Here is a 22884-nt window from a genome sequence, read left to right as displayed (position 1 = left end):
CATGAAGACATGTTGAGTTCGAAGCCAAACCAAATGTGAAGATATTGCAAGGTAACGCCATGAGTGAAACACTTCAAAATGGAACGTTTGGTGGTGGCGTTACCCACCGTATAGGAAGTATTAGACCCAGACACGGCGCACAATTATCATGGCACTCCGAAGTCAAATTCCACATTAATGTATTCACACTTAGAATGTATGTCTTCATTGATTTGAAGATATACTTCACTTCGTGTGTTGCACATCTAAGTCATCAATATGCATAAGGGTTAGGATGTGTGCCTGATCACAGGACATTTGAGGATTCCAGGATATTTAGCTCACACCGTAACTTGCAAAACCTCTTCTCATCCAAGGGCTTGGTGAAGATATCTGCCAATTGCTCTTCAGTGTTGACGTGTATGATATCAATGTCTTCCTTCACAACATGATCTCTGAGAAAGTGATGACGAATTTCGATGTGCTTTGTCTTCGAGTGCTGAACTGGGTTGTTGGCAATCTTGATGGCGCTTTCGTTGTCGCAGTAAAGTGGTACTTGCTTCAGATGAATGCCATAGTCCTTGACTGTTTGCTTCATCCATAGAAGCTGAGCGCAGCAAGATCCAGCAGCAATGTATTCAGATTCAGCAGTGGAGAGAGATACACAGTTCTGCTTCTTTGAAGACCAACATACAAGTGATCGTCCCAGAAAGTGACATGTGCCTGATGTAGACTTGTGATCAAATTTGTCACCAGCATAATCAACATCCGAAAATCCAACCAAATCAAACTCTGAGCCCTTTGGATACCATAATCCTAGAGTTGGGGTGTGAGCCAAATATCGAAGAATTCGCTTCACAGCTAAGTGATGCGACTCCTTTGGTGCCGCTTGAAATCGAGCACACATGCAAACACTAAGCATAATATCTGGCCTAGATGCACATAAATAAAGCAAAGAACCAATCATGGAGTGGTATACCTTTTGATCGAACTCTTTACCATTGTCGTCAGGACCTAGATGATGTTTGGCTAGCATTGGTGTTGTGAAGCCTTTGTAGTCTTGCATACCGAACTTCTTTAGGTAATCTTTGAGATACTTCTCTTGAGATATGAAGATGCCATTGCGCTGTTGTCGTATTTGAAGACCAAGGAAGAACTTCAGCTCCCCCATCATGGACATCTGATATTGCTCTTGCATCATATATCCAAACTCTTCACTATACTTCTGATTGGTGCAGCCGAAGATAATGTCATCCACATATATTTGGCACACAAACAGTTCACCATCATATGTCTTCCTGAAAAGAGTGGGATCCAGGGAACCAGGTATGAAGCCTTTGCTCTTCAGGAAGTATTTGAGTGTGTCATACCAGGCCCTAGGGGCTTGTTTGAGGCCGTACAGTGCCTTGTTGAGCTTGTACACCATGTCAGGATGTTTTGGATTTTCAAAGCCAGGAGGTTGTGTAACATACACTTCTTCTTCAATTTTTCCTTTGAGAAAGGCACTTTTCACATCCATTTGATATAGAAGTATGTTATGATGATTTGCATAAGCCAGCAGAATACGTATGGCTTCAAGCCTAGCCACGGGAGCAAATGTTTCATCGAAGTCAATGCCCTCCACTTGAGTATATCCTTGAGCAACGAGACAAGCTTTGTTTCTGACAACTTGACCATGCTCATCTTGCTTGTTGCGGTATATCCATTTGGTGCCTATTATGTTGTGCTTCCGTGATCAGGATGCTTGACCAGTTCCCATACATTATTCAGTTCAAACTGTTGGAGCTCTTCTTGCATAGCTTGAATCCATTCAGGTTCCATGAAGGCTTCTTCAACTTTCTTGGGTTCTGATATTGATACGAATGCAAAGTGCCCACAGAAATTTGTTAGTTGAGTTGCCCTTGAACGAGTGAGTGGACCAGGTGCATTGATGCTGTCAATTATTCTGTCAATTTGCACTTCATTGGCAACACGAGGATGTACAGGGCGAAGACTTTGCTCTTGCTGATCTGTGTTGTTGTTGGGAGGAATGTCTTCAGGCTGAGCATTGTCTTCATGTTGATCAGGTGCTGAGATGATAAGTTCTTCTTCAGGATGAGCTTCAGAAGGTATAATCTCTCCAGTTCCCATAAGCTTGATTGATTCACTAGCTGGAACTTCATCTAGCACATTTGGCAGTTGCTCTCTTTGTGAACCATTTGTCTCATCGAACCGCACATCCACTGTTTCAACCACTTTGTAATGAAAGAGATTGAAGACTCTGTAGGAGTGCGAATCTTTTCCATATCCAAGCATAAAGCCCTCATGTGCTTTTGGTGCAAACTTTGAGGTGTGGTGTGGGTCCTTGATCCAGCACCTTGCGCCAAATACTCTGAAGTAACTGACATTTGGCTTCTTGCCAGTTAGGAGTTCATAAGATGTCTTGTTCAGAAGCTTGTGAAGATAAACGCGATTGATTGTATGGCATGCAGTGTCAATAGCTTCAGTCCAGAATTTTCTTGGAGTCTTGTATTCATCTAGCATTGTTCTGGCCATCTCAATGAGTGTTCTGTTCTTGCGTTCGACGACGCCATTCTGCTGTGGCGTGTACGGAGCTGAGAATTCATGTGTGATTCCCAAGGTATCAAGATATGTATCAAGGACAGTGTTCTTGAATTCAGTGCCATTGTCACTTCTGATGTGCTTTATCTTGGCGCCAAAATTGTTCATAGCTCGATTGGCGAAGCGTCTGAAGACATCCTGCACTTCAGTCTTGTAAAGGATTATGTGCACCCAAGTATATCTAGAGTAATCATCAACAATGACGAAGCCATAGAGGCAAGCAGTAGTAGTAAAAGTTGAGTAGTGAGTGGGACCGAAAAGATCCATGTGGAGTAGTTCGAAGGGTTGTGTAGTAGTCATGATTGTCTTCGAAGGATGTTTTACCCTTGTCATCTTCCCTGCTTCACAGGCACCGCATAAGTGATCTTTCTTGAACTTGACGCCCTTGATGCCTATGACATGCTTCTTCTTCGCAAGAGTGTGGAGGTTCCTCATGCCAGCATGCCCAAGCCTCCGATGCCAAAGCCAGCATTCTGGAGCTTTTGCAAGAAGACATACTGAAAGTTGTGGTCCTGCTGAGAAATCTACCACATACAAATCATCTTTTCGATACCCTTCAAACACTAGAGACATGTCAGATTCCATTAGTACTAGGCAACGATATTTTCCAAACATTACGATCATGTTCAAATCGCAAAGCATTGAGACAGACATTAAGTTGAAGCCAAGGGATTCAACAAGCATGACTTTATCCATGTGTTGATCCTTTGAGATTGCAACTCTACCTAGACCCAATACCTTACTTTTACCAGTGTCAACAAATGTGATGTGGCTTTTGTCAGATGGACGTAAGGTTGAGTCCATAAGAAGGCTTCTTTTGCCAGTCATGTGATTTGTACACCCACTGTCAATAATCCATTCTAAAGACATTGAAGTCGCTGGTGTCGTACCCTACAGTTCAGTTAGGGGGATAGGCTTCACGAAGAGAATTGTGAAGCAAAAATATTTGACGAACCAGTGGGTTATGAAAACTTAGATCCAGATTAGGACTAATAGGGAGAGTAGCATGCGATTCAGGAACGAGGTACATAATGATGCCATTCGGGCATTTTATCTTGCGCCCTACAAGATGTTTAAGGTCCCCAGCAATAGCGTCAGAAGATTTTGTTTTTCTGCTGGAGACCTTTCCCTGCAAAAGAGACTTAAGCTTTCTTAACCACCCACATCTTCAAGGGTGGCTTAGAAGCAATAAGTCTAAGTGCAGCATCTGAGAATTTTGGCTTTGAAGCCTTAGCAAACAGTCTAGCAGGTGGACAATAATACTCATAGGAATAAGCAGAATAATTTTTGGTCATATGAACATGACGGTTCGATGAACCGCTCTCATATTCATATGCCTGAATATGGTTTCCCTGCAAAACATTTGCGTTAGTGTGACTCAGGTGAGTCCTCTGTTTGTATGAAGCCTTTGGTCTGAGGTTTGTCTTCTTCAAGTGAGGTGTCATGAAGACATTCACAGGAAGTTTTTCCAGACACTTTTTCGGAACCCAGATCTTCTTCATAGGCGGTCCATTCCTGCAGTTAGTACCAATGTACCTAGCAAACACTTCACCATTCTGATTCTTAAACAGTTTATAGTTTGCATCAAAGGATTCATCAATGATAATGGGGTTAGCACAAGTGAAGCCAGATAAATTGGATGGATCTGCTGAAAGTTCCTTTGCAGCAACCCATGTGGTTTTGGGGTACTGCTCAGGTTTCCAGTAAGAGCCATCTGCATTTATTTTCCTCACGAACCCAACACCCTCTTTCCTAGGGTTTCGGTTCAGAATCTACTTCTTGAGGACATCACATAATGTCTGATGTCCTTTAAGACTTTTGTACATCCCTGTTTCAAGCAATGTCTTCAACCTAGCATTCTCATCAGCAATAGCAGTGGTATCCTCAGCAGAGGGGTTAGTTACCACATCAACAGTTGAAGATATTGGGACAGCAGTAGCAGTGGAACATTCAGCAACAGAAGTAGCATTATCACGCTCAATGCATTTAAGACATGGTGGTTCAAATCCTTCCTGAGCGGAACTGATCTGTTCGGCGCGAAGTGACTCGTTTTCCTTTTGAAGATCTTCATGAGCCGCTCTCAATTTCTCAATTTCTTGCTTCCTTTGAAGATAATCATAGGAAAGCTTCTCGTGAGTTGTTGAGAGAGTATCAAGACGATCTTCAAGTTCCTGATACTTAACGTGAAGATTTTTTATGTCTTCAATTAAGGATTCAGATCGAGTCATTTCAGCACCCAACAGATCATCGCTTCTGTCTAACAGTTTTTGAATATGTTCCATAGCTTTCTGTTGTTCAGTTGCAATTTTAGCAAGTGTTTTGTAGCTGGGTTTTGAATCACAATCAGAGTCATCGTCACTAGATGTTTGATAGCGAGTAGTGCGTGTGTTTACCTTGGCACCGCGTGCCATGAAGCAGTAGGTAGGTGTGGAGTCGTTCTTGTTATTTGCATCGGTGTCGGTGATGAAGCCATTGTCTTCAGTGTTGAAGATGGACTTGGCGACGTATGCTGTAGCCAGACTCGCAATGCCAGAATCAGACTCCTCCTGAGACTCCACCTCTGCCTCCTCAGAAGCAGACTCCTCCTCTGAATCCATTTTCTTGCCAACAAACGCACGTGCCTTGCTAGATGAGCTCTTCTTGTGTGATGAAGACTTTGAGGAAGACTTGGAAGAAGACTTTGAGTATTTCTTCTTCTTCTTGTCGTCAGAATCATATTCCTTGCTCTTCTTCTTCCTTCTGTTCTCATTGTCCCACTGTGGACACTCAGAGATGAAGTGTCCAGTTTTCTTGCACTTGTGACATGTTTTCTTCTTGTAGTCATGAGCAGAAGCTTCATCATTCCTTGAGCTTGATCGTGAAGATTTTCTGAAGCCTTTCTTCTTGGTGAATTTTTGGAACTTCTTCACTAGCATTGCAAGTTCTCTTCCAATGTCTTCAGGATCATCAGAACTGCTGTCAGATTCTTCTTCAGATGAGGAAACAGCTTTTGCCTTCAAGGCACGAGTTCGCCCATAGTTTGGACCGTAGATATCTCTTTTCTCAGAAAGCTGAAACTCATGTGTGTTGAGCCTCTCAAGTATGTCAGACGGATCGAGTGTCTTGAAATCAGGACGTTCTTGAATCATCAGGGCTAGGATGTCAAACGAACTATCAAGTGATCTCAGCAGTGTCTTGACGATTTCATGTTTGGTGATCTCAGTGGCGCCGAGGGCTTGAAGCTCATTTGTGATGTCAGTGAGCCGGTCAAATGTGTGCTGGACATTCTCATTATCATTTCGCTTGAAGCGGTTGAAGAGGTTGTGAAGAACACTGCTTCTTTGATCTCTCTGGGTTGAGACGCCTTCATTGACCTTGGCGAGCCAGTCCCAGACCAGCTTGCATGTCTTCAAGGCACTCACACGGCCATACTGTCCTTTTGTCAGATGACCACAGATGATATTTTTGGCAGTAGAGTCCCGTTGAGTGAAATTCTTGACATCAGCAGCAGTGACACCTTCTCCAGCCTTGGGAACGCCATTCTTGACGACATACCATAGGTCGACGTCAATGGCTTCAAGATGCATGCGCATCTTATTCTTCCAGTAGGGATATTCAGTTCCATCGAAGACGGGGCACGCAGCGGAGACTTTGATTATCCCTGCAGTCGACATAGCTAAAACTCCAAGTGGTTAAACCGAATCACACAGAACAAGGGAACACCTTGCTCTGATACCAATTGAAAGTGCGTTATATCGACTAGAGGGGGGGTGAATAGGCGATTTTTATGAAAGTCTTCAAAACGTGGGAGTTATGAAGACAAACAGCAAAGATTATGCCTATTACTATGCAGCAAAAGTTAGATTACACTAGGCCAACCATGGTCAAGTATTCAATAGAGTGAAAGCACAACGACAAACAGCTGCAGTGTAATAAGGATCAGGTAGGAAGAAGTTATGAAGCCAAACAGATCATACATTCATGTTGTGAAGACAAAAGGTAAAGCAAGCATGCAATGTCTTCACAATGAGTAACAGTAAGAAAAAGGAAGTGAAGATGAAACCAGTGACTCGTTGAAGACAATGATATGTTGGACCAGTTCCAGTTGCTGTGACAACTATACGTCTGGTTGGAGCGGCTAGGTATTTAAACCTTAGGACACATAGTCCCGGACACCCAGTCCTGAACACACAGTTCAGGACACCAAGTCCTCACCGTATTCTCCTTGAGCTAAGGTCACTTAGTCCTCGCCCAATCACTCTGGTAAGTCTTCAAGGTAGACTCCCAATCCTTCACAAACTTCGTTCACTCGCAATCCACAATGTCTCTTGGATGCTCTGAACGCGACGCCTAACCGTCTGGAGGATTCACAGTCCTCAAGTGTAATAAGTCTTCAGATCACACAGACAAGAAGACTTAAGTGATTCCCAATTTACTCTGGCTCTGGGTGGTTAGGGCTTTTCTCCTCGCTAGGAATTTTCTCTCAAAGGCTTCAAGGTGGGTTGCTCTCAAACGACAAAAGCCGTGCACTGAAATCTGAGCAGCCAACCATTTATGGTTGTGGGGGTGGGCTATTTATAGCCACTTGGCAACCCGACCTGATTTGTCCGAAATGACCCTGGGTCACTAAGTAACTGACACGTGTCTCAACGGTCAGATTTCAAACTCGCATGGCAACTTTACTTGGGCTACAAGCAAAGCTGACTTGTCCAGCTCTGGACAAGATTCGGTCTCATTGTCTTCACTCGAAGACATAGGTTTTGGTTTAGGCATCACTTCAGTCATTCTGACTGGTTCTCCTGGACCCCACTTAACAGTACGGTGGTTCCTATGACTCAACACAAAAGAAAAAGAACTACGAAAGATCCAAGTCTTCGAGCTCCATAGGTTTCATAACGTGTCTTCTTTTGTCATAGTCTTCAATGTGAATATCTTCATATACCACCTTTGTCTTCAATGTCTTCATACATTTTTAGGGGTCATCTCTGGTAGTAAAACTGAATCAATGAGGGACTTCTACCTGTGTTATCCTACAATTCTCACAAACGCATTAGTCCCTCAACTAGGTTTGTCGTCAATACTCCAAAACCAACTAGGGGTGGCACTAGATGCACTTACACTCGCAAAGAGAGCACCTGCCATATGTTCTAGATGAAATCCCACCCAGTGAATCCATCAAGCTTATGGGAACTGGAGAAATCATACCGTCTGAAGTACAGCCTGAAGAGGAACTTATCATTTCTGCACCTAATCAACCTGAAGACAATGCTCAGCCTGAAGGCAATCCTTCAAACGATGACAATGATCAGCAAGAGCAAAATCTCCATCCAGTTCATCCTCGTGTTGCAAATGAAGTACAGATTAAGAAGATAATTGATAGCATCAATACACCTGCTCCACTCACTCGTTCAAGGGTAACACAGCTAGCAAATTTCTGTGGGCACTTTGCATTTGTCTCAATATCTGAACCCAAGAAAGTTGATGAAGCCTTCATGGAACCTGAATGGATTCAAGCCATGCAAGAAGAGCTTCAATAGTTCGAGCTGAATAATGTTTGGGAACTGGTCAAGCGTCCTGATCGTCGTAAACACAATATCATAGGCACTAAATGGATATATCGCAACAAGCAAGATGAGCATGGTCAAATTGTCAGAAACAAGGCTCGTCTCGTTGCTCAAGGATACACTCAAGTTGAAGGAATTGACTTCGATGAAACATTTGCTCCTATGGCCAGGCTTGAAGCTATTCGCATACTGCTAGCCTATGCAAATCATCATAACATTCTTCTATATCAAATGGATGTGAAGAGTGCCTTTCTCAATGGCAAGATTGAAGAAGAAGTGTATGTTGCACAACCGCCTGGTTTTGAAGATCCAAAACATCCTGACATGGTTTACAAGCTCAACAAGGCACTGTATAGCCTCAAACAAGCCCCTAGGGCCTGGTATGACACACTCAAATACTTCCTGAAGAGCAAAGGCTTCATACCTGGTTCCCTGGATCCCACTCTTTTCACGAAGACATATGATGGTGAACTGTTTGTGTGCAAATATATGTGGATGACATTATCTTCGGCTGCACCAATCAGAAGTACAGTGAAGAGTTTGGATATATGATGCAAGAGCAATATCAGATGTCCATGATGGGGGAGCTGAAGTTCTTCCTTGGTCTTCAAATATGACAACAGTGCAATGGCATCTTCATATCTCAAGAGAAATACCTCAAAGATTGCCTGAAGAAGTTTGGAATGCAAGACTGCAAAGGTTACACGACGCCAATGCCAACCAAGAGTCATCTTGGTCCTAACGCCGATGGTAAAGAGTTTGATCAAAAGGTATACCGCTCCATGATTGGTTCTTTGCTTTATTTATGTGCATCTAGGCCAGATATCATGCTTGGTGTTTGCATGTGTGCTCGATTCCAAGCAGCACCAAAGGAATCGCCTCACTTAGCTGTGAAGCGAATTCTTCGATATTTGGCTTACACCCCAACACTAGGATTATGGTATTCAAAGGGCTCAGAGTTTGATCTAATTGGATTCTCGGATGCTGATTATGCTGGTGACAAGGTGGATCGCAAGTCTACATCAGGCACATGTCACTTTCTGGGACGATCACTTGTGTGTTGGTCTTCAAAGAAGCAGAACTGTGTATCTCTCTCCACTGCTGAATCTGAATACATTGCTGCTGGATCTTGCTACGCTCAGCTTCTATGAATGAATCAAACACTCAAAGACTATGGCATTCATCTAAAGCAAGTGCCACTCTACTACGACAATGAAAGAGCCATCAAGATTGCCAACAACCCAGTTCAGCACTCGAAGACAAAGCACATTCAGGTCCATCATCACTTTCTCAAAGATCATGTCATGAAGGAAGATATTGATATCATTCACGTCAACACTGAAGAGCAACTGGCAGATATCTTCACAAAGCCCTTGGATGAGAAAAGGTTTTGCAAGTTGCGGTGTGAGCTAAATATCTTGGAATCCTCAAATGTCCTGTGATCAGGCACACATCCTAACACTTATGCATGTTGATGACTTAGATGTGCAACACACGAAGTAACGTATATATTCAATCAATGAAGACTTACACTAGAAGTGTGAATACATTAACGTGGAATTTGACTTCGGAGCGCCACGATAATTGTGCGCCGTGTCTGGGTCTAATACTTCCTATACGGTGGGTAACGCCACCACCAAAATTTTGTTTGGAGTGTTTTCTGTTGGCGTTACATTTGCTATGTCTTCGCATTCATTTTGTCTTCAAATTTCAACATGTCCTCATGTTTATCTTCACTATTGATTTGGTCCTATTCAGATATATTCATATATTAGAGTTTCGTCCTCTACAGCATTCACTTATAGCTATGTCTTCTCGTTTGAATCTTTTGAACTAAGTGAATGTGATCGGACCCTAACCTTTCTATGCTCCCGTCTCAAATCTATCTATCCAAATCATATGCATTCTATTGAAACTGTTGAATGTCTTCTCTGCGTCCTTGTCAGCAAAAGATATAGAGACAAACATTAAATATGTTTTAAATGCTCAATCCTTTTTGCCTGAAACCCGGAGAAGCGGGAACGACCACCCGGCAATCTAGTCGTGCGTGGGAACGTGGAACAACATCCAATGTGGTGCATGTTCGCCACGTGTCCTTCATGTGTGAACCGCGAGGGGCACCTGCGTAATAATGTGGCGCCGTCCCTATCCTTATAAATACACGCCACACCCCAGTCATTATCTCTTCTTCCACTTCTCCATCTCGCACAAACCCTAGCGCCACCACTAGCTCTTGACGACGCCGGGGGCGAAGCGCTTAGCTGCCCCAACCTCACCGACGCCGTCCTCACGCCGGCCGCGGACATCGTCTTCTACGCCGTCGCCGTAGGTGTCCTCCATCGCCAAGTTAGGGCACGGAAGATCGAACTGCTCGGCGTCATCTCCTACTCCATCTAGTAGTTCCTCGAGTGGTAAATAAAAACTCTTTTTACAGTCCTTTTTTCATCTGATAGATTCTTCTTTTTCAACCACAAGTGGTTTCTGTCCCAACAAATTGAATCTATCCTTTTCTGCATCTCATAACATGCCTAGTATGTTCACTTATGCTTCACAAAGTAGTTAGATTCCTCACTTGTAATTATTCGTGGATTCGTACAAATCTGGAACTAACTCTCTACATATGAGTGAATGTCTTCGCACTATGAGGTCAATGTCTTCTAAACTGGTTTATCTTCAAAATCTTCTGAGAATGCATATGACCTCTTCCCCTTCCCTCGCATCTCTAATGCTGTCACAGGTACATGTCCATGGGAGAATCCCTTGGTTCTCATAGTCTGCATTCATTTGCAGAGTTCTTACAACATCACATCAATTCTCTCGAAGCTAATTCCTGTCTGACCAGCAGAAGGAAGCATTTGCACGTTCTGAAGCCATTCAGTCTGAACTTCATGGTGACAGAAAAATCGGTCAGGAAGGGCAGCAGACAGCGCTATGAAAACACTGACAAGGACCTGCCACCGGATCTCTATGATCTATACAAGTCAGATCCAGAAGAGACCTATGGAGAACGCAAGAACCGAATCCAATGGATTCGAAGACATTGGGTAGAGGAATGGTTCAAGTACATATTTGTCACTAACGAATATGCTGAAAAGAATGTCATCAAGGGCCCACTGGGGAGATATTATATACAAAGGTCTTCAGCCCAAGTCGAAGTCCGAAGCTATTGCTCAAGGCTTCTACCCCTGCATAATCCGTGGACCTCAGCCTGCTAATGCCGACCCATCCTCTCTGTTATGGTGTCGTGAAGACAATCTCTTTAAGCGCAACTTCCAGTTTGCCAAAACTTCTGCCAAAGAGAACAAGAAGTCACTTGGGTTAGACTTCAACCCCGGTCCCTCTGCTCCTCGTGCCGACGGCACACACGATGCTGAACCCAATATTGTTGGGCCCTTCTACAACCTTGAAGGTCTCATCACTCACATTCAGGTTCGAGGGACAGCCGTGGATCACTCTGCAGATGACGCTGATTCTGACGAAGCGCCTGCACCACCAAAGCCTGTGAAGCAAAAGAAATCAAAGGCTTCAAAGCCCTCCTCCGCACCAAAGGTCTCGAGGGCGAAGCCTCTGGCCACTACACCCCCTGAAGCCAGTGTGCAGTCTGAAGATCTCTGTCACATCTCCATGTCTGACAAGATGAAGAATCCCATGCAACCAACTGGTCAAGCATTGATACCTGCTGCCGTTCTGAGGAATGAGAACGAAGCCATTGATCTGTCTAGCGACGACAATCTTGGTGATGATGCTCTTGAGTTGCTTATAAAGAGCAAGCAAGAGGCGGAAATCTTCAATGATCTTCCCCTCTTTGATGTGGAGATCATGTACAAGTTCATTGATGAGTGGTTTGATAGCCCAGACCTCAATTTTGATAATCTTCAACTCCCAATTGGCCTCAGCGTCTCCTTCCATGGAGCCATTGCTGCTGAGCTGGCTCTTGCACAGAGAATTGTTGAGCTGAAGCACAAGATTGATTATGAAAAGGTTCAGTTCAAGAAGCACATGGCCAAGCTCAACGTGGAAGACATCCAAAACTTCAAGGTCATGCTGCATGAGCTCAAGGAGGTGTTCCACAAGAAACGTGAAGAAGCTAAAGGTTCTCGAGAGCGCATGAAATACCTGGCTGCCAAATGTGTTCAAGGCTACAATGAAGCTGAAAAGTGCAAGGATCTGGGGCGACCAGGCATCGACCCCAGAATCGTTGCCAAGAAGAAGAAGAAGCTTGCTGTGGCCCAACTAGAAGCATCAAGGCAGGAAGAACCTCGCATTGTCTTCCCGGCCAATATGACAGGCTCGAAGCCTAAAGTCCCCACAGTTGCTTCGGAGCTCAAGAAAACAAGGGCAGCTGAAGCCGAAGCCCGAAAGCGCAAGACCAAGGCCACCACTGACAATGCTCCACCGACCAAGAAGAGAAAAACCAAGAAGAAAGATCGGGCTGCTCCCATAGAGCCCCTTGTCATCAAGCCAATATCATTTGCTCGTCCTGCATCTGAACACCGTGAGCGCCAGTTGATAGTTCATGAGCCTGTTTCCACAGAGGCTCCAGAAGTTGAAGACATTCCAGCTGTTGGCCCCACCGCAGCTGAAGACATTGGTCATCAAGACAATGTTGAAGATGATGAAGTCCTTCCTCAGATCGAACACAATGTGGTATCATCGCCTGTTCTCACGAACAGCGAACTCATCAGCATTGGTCGTCCATTGACGCCAATTGGTCAGGATGACTCATGGGCTGATCATCCACAAGACTCCCCCCGTCAAGAAGAATCACCAAGTACTCCCCCACCTCAAGTCACCACTCCGGTGCTTGAAGACAATGACTTTGTGGCCCAACCAACTCCATATTCACAAGCATCGCCAGCGTTCCGCAGGCTTCGCAAAGGACCAAGGCCACAGGTCACTTTGTCAAGTGTTCCAGAAGGAGAAGAGCGCCAATCCATTTCACGCCAAGTCTTTTCTGAAGCCTCTCCTACCGCGAACATCCCCGAGTCTGAAGCCAAAGCGGCTGAAGATATTCTGGCTGCATCAACCGAAGAACAAGAAGAACCAAGACGTGAAGAAGAACATGTTGCTACACCCCCAACCAACCCTGAAGTTGTTCTCGAGGAGAACGTGTCCGACCCTCCAGCTACTCGAGTGGAGGTTGAAAACTCTGAGGCGGCCACTAACACCCACACTGAAGCCAATGACGTTGTCATGGCCGAAGCTAATGTGGCGCCTGGAGCTAATGTGGCGCCTGAAGCCAATGCTGCTCTTGATGCAAGTCTGCAGCCAGAAGTCAATGCCACTGCTCCTGTACCGCCTCCACGGCCACACACCCTTGAGCAAGCATTCTATCAAGGCCAACTTACCACCGTCCGCTGGCCCATTCTGGTTCCTCCACCTGCTGTCGGTCCGCAATTTGACTATCATGTGGAGCACAGGCCTCAGGTCCAGAAGCCAAAGCCAAGGCTGCCAAGGTTTCCAGGTACTGCAACTTCACCAGGATCATTTAATCTGAATGGATTCAAGGCACACAACACATTCTTTGACAGTTCCAAGAACCCCTACACAAAGCCAAGAATCTCATCAGATCGATTCTAGAGTTATCAGCAGCGCAGTTACTATTCCTGCAGCTTATACAATCAGGGGCGCATTTTCCCTCATATGCGTCTAGACAGCGAAGCCATGGCTGGCCTGTCTTGCCTAGAAGAAGCCCTTGACTGCTTCAGAGATGCTGGCCTTCTACAGTTTGTGACCGCCAAAGAACATTGGAATGAAGAGCTTCTGCTACAATTTTATGCTACCCTTCAAATTCGCGGCTACAATAGGGATCCGAAGACTTGGATCCTTGAGTGGATGACAGGCGATGTACACTATGAAGCTAAAGCCCAAGACATCATGAAGCTTACTGCCCTGCCCACTCCTGGCGAACATTATGAACTAGGTTGTCAGCTACACCAGAATGCGTTGGAAAGCATCTTCCAGAAGCCAGAGCCAAACATGAGCCAAATGTTGAGCATGATGAAGCCACTGCCAAAAGATGCTGACTATCCTAAGGAGTTCTTTGTTGAAGACCTAGCGTATCTACCCCAGACTATTTATCTTATTATCAGGCGAACTCTCTGGCCAGTCAAGACATTCTCCTGCAGTGAAGCTTGAAGGAGCAATGAAGACATTGGTTTTCTATATCTTAAATTGCATTAGCTTCAATGCTCAAGACTTCTTCATCAGACAATTGGCTGCATCTGGCTCCGATATATTTTATCTGAAGTTCTATGCTCCGTGGGTAATGCGCCTCATCAAGCTTCACTCTGCTATCAACTATCAGCCGTCTGCGCACAATCATCTTATATTCTTGCCAGAGGTTGATCTGTCTGTCGAAGCCATTTACCTAGAGCCTGCAAAGGAGCCAATTTATCTTCACAATGTCGATCACCAAAGCTTCACCCAGCCCAATGAAGGAGTTCAGGCCGTTTCTCGTGTTTATCCCTTGGTTGGCAATACACGTGCCCCTCGCACCCAAACTGAAGCCACTGCAAGTACCATCACCCAAAGGCCTCAGAAGCGATCTCGTGTTCTCAATGACGGAGAGCTTCTCGTCACTCTACATCATAAATAGGATAAGCATCATGACTGGCTTAAGCGCTAGATGCAAAGCCTCTTGGTGGATGTCAATCGCATTCGAAATCTTGCCACCAATAATACCTTTGTTACACATGAAACCTGTCGGAGGTCATGGAAGAGCTTGACATTGCTCAGTGCTGAAGCTGATCTTCAAGATGATGGCTTCACAGACAGATTCAAGTTTGACTCAACTCCTTCAAGAAATGCTCACTTGCGTCGGACTCCCTCACTCGAAGACTCTGACTATTCCTCCTCAGCTGCAATGGTGAATGCCAGAGTCATAGATGATCAAGATGATGCTACCTCACCACCTCCAACTTCAGTGCGTGTCGACACTGCACCAAGTTCTTCTGCACCATCGAACCTCAACGACGACCCTGCTGCTTCGCCTACTCCTCATGGGAATGAGTAGAAGCTATATGTCTTCAAACCTTTTTGGTCATTACTGACAAAAGGGGGAGAAGTATATGAGTTGATAGTATTTAAGCGGGTCCATATGGGTGGTTGCTATACTTTTGCTACATTTTCCAAGTGCTTAGAACTCTCGCTTTTGATACATTTGGTTTGTTTTGAGTTGTAACACTTAAACTTGATGGTCGTCTGCTACCTTTTTGACAACTATGTGTGCGACGATAAATTCCGCACGAAGTCATATAGCAGACGTCCATTTTTCATTATGCATGTCATTATCTTCGTTATATCCTTTCATGCATGATGAATTGTCTTCATAAGTAGAAGAGGAGCTCCGCAAGTACAACCTGCCATGTGCATTTGCATTCAAAAGCAAAATACTTATATGCACATCTTCAGGGGGAGCCTTTCTGCTACTTACGAAGACAATACCTAAATCCTTTACAATTTCACATACTTTTATCCCCGTTGAAAACTTCAACCAGTTTGTCATCAATCACCAAAAAGGGGGAGATTGTAAGTGTATCTAGTGCCACCCCTAGTTGGTTTTGGAGTATTGACGACAAACCTGGTTGAGGGACCAATGTGTTTGTGAGAATTGCAGGACAACATAGGTAGTAGTCCCTCATTGATTTGGTTTACCTACCGGAGATGACCCCTAAAAATGTATGAAGACATTGATGACAAAGGTGGTATGTGAAGATATTCACATTGAAGACTATGACAAGAGAAGACATCGCGTGAAGACTATGGAGCGCGAAGAATTAGTTGTTTCGTTGTTTCCTTTTATTCTTTGTTGAGTCATAGGAACCACCGTAGTGTTAAGTGGGGTCCTAGTGAACAAAGTCAGAGTGACTGAAGTGATGCTTAACCACAATCCTATGTCTTCGAGCGAAGACAATGAGAGCAAAACTTATCCAGAGCTGGATAAGTCAGCTTTACTTGAAGCCCAAGTAAAGTTGCCGCATGTGTTTGAAATCTGACCGTTGGAACACGTGTTAGTTCCTTAGTGACCCATGGTCATTTCGGAAAAATCAGGTCGGGTTGCCTAGTGGCTATAAATAGCCCACCCCCTACACCATAAATTGGTTGGCTGCTCAGAGTTAGTGCACGGCTTTTGTCGTTTGAGAGCAACCCAACTCCGAAGCCTTTGAGAGAGAGAAATCCTTCCGAGGACAAATCCATAAACACCCAGAGCCAAAGAGTGTTAGGCATCACCGAAGTCTTCCTGTCTGTGTGATATGAAGACTTGTTACACTTGAGGACTGTGAATCCTCCAGCCTGTTAGGCGTCCCATTCTGAGCATCCAAGAGTCATTGTGGATCGCCGGTGAATGAAGTCTGTGAAGGTTTGGAAGTCTACCTTGAAGACTTACCTGAGTCGTTGGGTGAGGACTGGGTGTCCTTAGCTCAAGGGGAATAAGGTGAAGACACAGTCTTCTGAGTTAAATCTTAGCCTCCCTAACCAGACGTACAGTTGTCACAGCAACTGGAACTGGTCCAACAAATCATTGTCTTCAACAAGCAACTGGTTCTATCCTTCCCATCTCTTTATTTACAGTTGGTCCTTGTGAAGTCATTGCATGTTTGCATTATCTATTTGTCTTCACTGTGTGACTGTTTGTTCTGATTGGCTTCATACTATCTTCCATCCCGATCCATACTGCCTAGCTGCTATTAGTCTTTGTGCTTTCACTTCGTTGAATACTTGACTATGGCTTTCCTAGTGTAGTCTACCTTCCGCTACATGTTAATAGGTTCATTTCTATCGTTTCTCTTCGAAACTTCAATGTTTTCAATACTTTCATAAAAATCACCTATTCACCCCCCTCTAGTCGATAACTAGCACTTTCAATTGGTATCAGAGAAAGGTACTCCATTGTTCTGTGTGATTCGGTTTAACCACCTGGAGTTTTAGCTATGTCGACTGTAGGGATAATCAAAGTCTCCGCTGCGTGCCCCGTCTTCGATGGAACTGAATATCCCTACTGGAAGAATAAGATGCGTATTCATCTTGAAGCCATTGATGTCGACCTCTGGTATGTCATCAAGAATGGCGTTCCCAAGACTGGTGAAGGTGTCACCCTACTGATGTCAAGAAGTTCGTTCAACTAGATTCTACTGCCAAGAACATCATCTGTGGTCATATGACCAAAGGACAGTATGGCCGTGTGAGTGCTCTGGAAACATCGAAGCTAGTTTGGGACTGGCTCTCCAAGGTCAACGAAGGCATCTCAACCCAGAGAGATCAAAGGATTAGTGTCCTTCACAACCTCTTCAACCGCTTCAAGAGAAACAACAATGAGAATGTTCAGCTCATGTTTGATCGCCTCACTGACATCACAACTGAGCTTGAAGTTCTCGGCGCTACTGAGATCACCAAACATGAAATCATCAAGACGCTCCTGAGATCACTTGACAGCTCGTTTGACACCCTAGCCCTGATGATTCAAAAATGCCCTGACTTCAAGACACTCGATCTGTCTGACATACTTGAAAGGCTCAACACACATGAGTTTCAGCTTTCTGAGAAAAGAGATATCTACGGTCCCAACTATGGCCGAACTCGTGCCTTGAAGGCAAAACCTATTTCCTCATCTGAAGAAGAATCTGACTGCAGTTCTGATGATCCTGAAGACATTGGAAAGGAGCTTGCTATGCTTGTGAAGAAGTTCCAGAAATTCACCAAGAAGAAAGGCTTCAGAAAGTCTTCACGATCCAGCTCAAGGAATGATGAAGCTTCTACTCATGACTACAAGAAGAGAACATGCCACAAGTGCAATAAACCTGGTCACTACATCACTGACTGTCCACAGTGGGACAATGAGAACAAGAAGAAGAAGAAGAAGAAGAAGAGCAAGGAATATGATTCTGATGACAAGAAGAAGAAATACTCAAAGTCTTCTTCCAAGTCTTCCTCAAAGTCTTCATCACACAAGAATAGCTCAACTGGCAAGGCTCGCGCGTTTGTTGGCAAGGAAATGGATTCAAAGGAGGAGTCTGCTTCTAAGGAGGCGGAGGTGGAGTCTGAGGAGGAGTCCGACTCCGGCGTCGCAAGTCCGGCTATAGCCTATGTTACCTAGTACATCTTCAATACTAAAGACAATGGTTCCATCACCCACGCTGATGACAAGGACGACTCTGCTCCCACCTATTGCTTCATGGCACATGGTGCCAAGGTAAACTCATGCAATGCTCACTATAAATATCCAGCGAGGATGACTCTGATTGTGATTCCAAACCCAGATGCAAAACACTTGCTAAAATTGCAACTAAATAACAGAAAGCTATGGAACATATTCAAAAATTGTTAGACAAAAGAGATGACCTGTTGGACGCTGAAATGACTCGATCTCCGTCCTTAATTGAAGACATAAAAAATCTTCATGTTAAGTATGAGGAACTTGAAAGTCGTCATGAAACGCTCTCAACAACTCATGAAAAGCTTTCCTATGATTATCTTCAAAGGAAGCAAGAACTTGAGAAATTGAGAGCGGTTCATGAAGATCTTCAAAAGGAAAACGAGTCACTTCACGCTCAACAGATGAGTCCCACTCAGGAAGGATTTGAACCACCATGTCTAAAATGCCTTGAGCGTGATAACACTACTTCTGTTGTTGAATGTTCTACTGCTGCTACTGTTGCAATATCTTCAACCGTTGATGTGGTAACTAACCCGTCTGCTGAGGATGCCACTACTATTGCTGATGAAAATGCTAGGTTAAAGACATTGCTTGAAACAGGGATGTACAAAAGTCTCAAAGGGCATCAGACGCTATGGGATGTCCTCAAAAGGCAGATTCAGAACCGAAACCCTAGAAAAGAGGGTGTTGGGTTCGAAAGGAAAATGAATGATGATTGCTCTTACTGGAAGCCTGAGCAGTACCCCAAAACCACATGGGTTGCTGCAAAGGAACCTTCAGTGGATCCATCCACCTTATCTGGCTTCACTTGTGCTAACCCTATTGTCATTGATGAATCCTTTGATGCAAACTATAAACTGTTTAAGAATCAGAATGGTGAAGTGTTTGCCAGGTATATTGGTACTAACTGCAGGAATGGGCCACCCATGAAGAAAGTCTGGGTGCCCAAAAGGTGTCTGGAGAATCTTCCTGTGAATGTCATCATGACACCACAAGGGAAGAAGACAAACCCTAGACCACAGGCTTCATATGGTCCAAAGGCTTCATACAGACAGAGGACTCACCTAAGTCGCACTAACACAAATGTTTTGCAGGGAAACCATACTCAGGCCTATGAATATGAGCGTGTTTCATCAAACCGCCATGTTCATAAGACCCAGAACTACTCTGCTTATTCTTATGAGTATTATTCACCACCCGCAAGACTATTTGCTAGGGCTCCAAAGGCAAAATTCTCAGATGCTGCACTTAGACTCATTGCTTCGAAGCCACCCCTGAAGATGTGGGTGGCTAAGAAAACCTAACTCTCTTTTGCAGGGAATGGTCTCCAGCCAGAAATCAAAGGCATCTAAAGCTATTGCTGGGGACCTAAAACATCTTGTGGGGCACAAGATAAAATGCCCAAATGATCTTATTATGTATTTCATTTCTGAGTCGCTTAACATGCATCCTATCAGTTCTAACCTGGGTCCGAGCTTTCATAATTCACTTGCTTGTAAAATGCTTATGCTTCACAATACTCTTCGTGAAGCCTATCCCCCAAACTGTCATGTAGGGTATGACACCAGCTGCTTCAGAATGGATTATCGATAGTGGATGCATTAATCATATGACTGGTGATCAAAGTCTTCTCATGGACTCAACCTTACATCCATCCGAAAAGAGTCACATCACATTTGCTAATCTGGTAAAAGCAAGGTATTTGGTCTAGGTAGAGTTGCAATCTCAAAGGATCAGCACATGGATAAAGTGATGCTTGTTGAATCCCTTGGTTTCAACTTCATGTCTGTCTCAATGCTTTGCGATTTGAACATGATTGTGATATTTGGAAAATATCGTTGCCTTGTTCTAATGGAATCTGACAAGTCTCTAGTCTTTGAAGGGTATCGCAAAGATGATTTATACATGGTAGATTTCTCAGCAGGACCACAACTTGTCGTATGTCTTCTTGCAAAAGTTCAGAGTGCTGGCTCTAGCATCGGAGGCTAGGGCATGCTGGCATGAGGAACTTGCATACTCTCGCAAAGAAGAAGCACGTCATAGGCATCAAGTTCAAGAAGGACCACTTATGCGGTGCCTGTGAAGCTGGAAAGATGACGAGGGCCAAGCATCCCTCAAAGACAATCATGACAATGACTCAACCCTTCGAATTGCTACACATGGACCTCTTCAGCCCTACTCCTACTCTACTCTTACTACTACTGCTTGTCTTTATGGCTTCTTCATTGTTGATGATTATTCAAGATATACATGGGTACATATAATCCTCTACAAGACTAAAGTGCAGGATGTCTTCAGACGCTTCGCCAATCGAGCCATGAACAACTATGGCGTCAAGATCAAGCACATCAGAAGTGACAATGGCATTGAATTCAAGAACACCGTCCTCGACACATATCTTGATACATTGGGCATCACTCATGAGTTCTCAGCTCCGTACACGCCGCAGCAGAATGGCATCGTGGAATGCAAGAACAGAGCACTCATTGAGATGGCTCGGACGATGCTCGATGAATACAAGACACCAAGAAAGTTCTGGCCTGAAGCTATTGATACTGCATGCCATGTCATCAACCGTGTTTATCTTCACAAGCTTCTGAATAAAACATCCTATGAACTCATCACTGGTAAGAAGCCAAATGTCAGTTACTTCAAAGTATTTGGTGCTAGGTGCCGGATCAAGGATCCACATCTCACTTCAAAATATGCAGCGAAAGCACATGAAGGTTTTATTCTTGGTTGCGGAAAGGATTCGCACTCCAAAGAGTCTTCAACCTCTTTCACTATAAAGTGGTTGAAACTGTGGATGTGCGGTTCGATGAGACTAACGGCTCGCAAAGAGAGCACATGCCAAATGTGCTAGATGAAAGCCCACCCAGTGAATCCATCAAGCTTATGGGAACTGGAGAAATCATACCGTCTGAAGTACAGCCTGAAGAGGAACTTATCATTTCTGCACCTAATCAACCTGAAGACAATGCTCAGCTTGAAGACAATCCTTCAAACGATGACAATGATCAGCAAGAGCAAAATCTCCATCCAGTTCATCCTCGTGTTGCAAATGAAGTACAGATTAAGAAGATAATTGATAGCATCAATACACCTGCTCCACTCACTCGTTCAAGGGTAACACAGCTAGCAAATTTCTGTGGGAACTTTGCATTTGTCTCAATATCTGAACCCAAGAAAGTTGATGAAGCCTTCATGGAACCTGAATGGATTCAAGCCATGCAAGAAGAGCTTCAACAGTTCGAGCTGAATAATGTTTGGGAACTGGTCAAGCGTCCTGATCGTCGTAAACACAATATCATAGGCACTAAATGGATATATCGCAACAAGCAAGATGAGCATGGTCAATTTGTCAGAAACAAGGCTCGTCTCATTGCTCAAGGATACACTCAAGTTGAAGGAATTGACTTCGATGAAACATTTGCTCCTATGGCTAGGCTTGAAGCTATTCGCATACTGCTAGCCTATGCAAATCATCATAACATTCTTCTATATCAAATGGATGTGAAGAGTGCCTTCTCAATGGCTAGATTGAAGAAGAAGTGTATGTTGCACAACCGCCTGGTTTTGAAGATCCAAAACATCCTGACATGGTTTACAAGCTCAACAAGGCGCTGTATGGCCTCAAACAAGCCCCTCCTGCTTGGTATGATACACTCAAAGACTTCTTGAAGAGCAAAGGCTTCAAACCTGGTTCCCTGGATCCCACACTCTTCACGAAGACATATGATGGTGAACTGTTTGTGTGCCAAATATATGTGGATGACATTATTTTCGGCTGCACTAATAAAAAATATGGTGATGAGTTTGGACACATGATGCAAGAGCAATATCAGATGTCCATGATGGGTGAGCTGAAGTTCTTCCTTGGTCTTCAAATACGACATCAACACAATGGCATCTTCATATCTCAAGAAAAATACCTCAAAGATTGCCTGAAGAAGTTTGGAATGCAAGACTGCAAAGGTTACACGGCGCCAATGCCAACCAAGAGTCATATTGGTCCTAACGCCGATGGTAAAGAGTTTGATCAAAAGGTATACCTCTCCATGATTGGTTCCTTGCTTTATTTATGTGCATCTAGGCTAGATATCATGCTTGGTGTTTGCATGTGTGCTCGATTCCAAGCAGCACCAAAGGAATCGCATCACTTAGCTGTGAAGCGAATTCTTCGATATTTGGCTTACACCCCAACACCAGGATTATGGTATCGCTCAGAGTTTGATCTAGTTGGATTCTCGGATGCTGATTATGCTGGTGACAAGGTGGATCGCAAGTCTACATCAGGCACATGTCACTTTCTGGGACGATCACTTGTGTGTTGGTCTTCAAAGAAGCAGAACAATGTATCTCTCTCCACTGCTGAATCTGAATACATTGCTGCTGGATCTTGCTGCGCTTAGCTTCTATGAATGAAGCAAACACTCAGAGACTATGGCATTCATCTAAATCAAGTGCCACTCTACTACAACAATGAAAGAGCCATCAAGATTGCCAACAACCCAGTTCAGCACTCGGAGACAAAGCACCTTCAGATCCATCATCACTTTCTCAAAGATCTTGTCATGAAGGAAGATATTGATATCATTCACGTCA

Source organism: Triticum urartu, chromosome 6A (assembly GCF_056163025.1).
Source record: "Triticum urartu cultivar PI428250 chromosome 6A, HENAU_Tu73, whole genome shotgun sequence".
Classification (NCBI taxonomy): domain Eukaryota; kingdom Viridiplantae; phylum Streptophyta; class Magnoliopsida; order Poales; family Poaceae; genus Triticum; species Triticum urartu.
Note: the sequence above shows the minus strand (reverse complement) of the source record.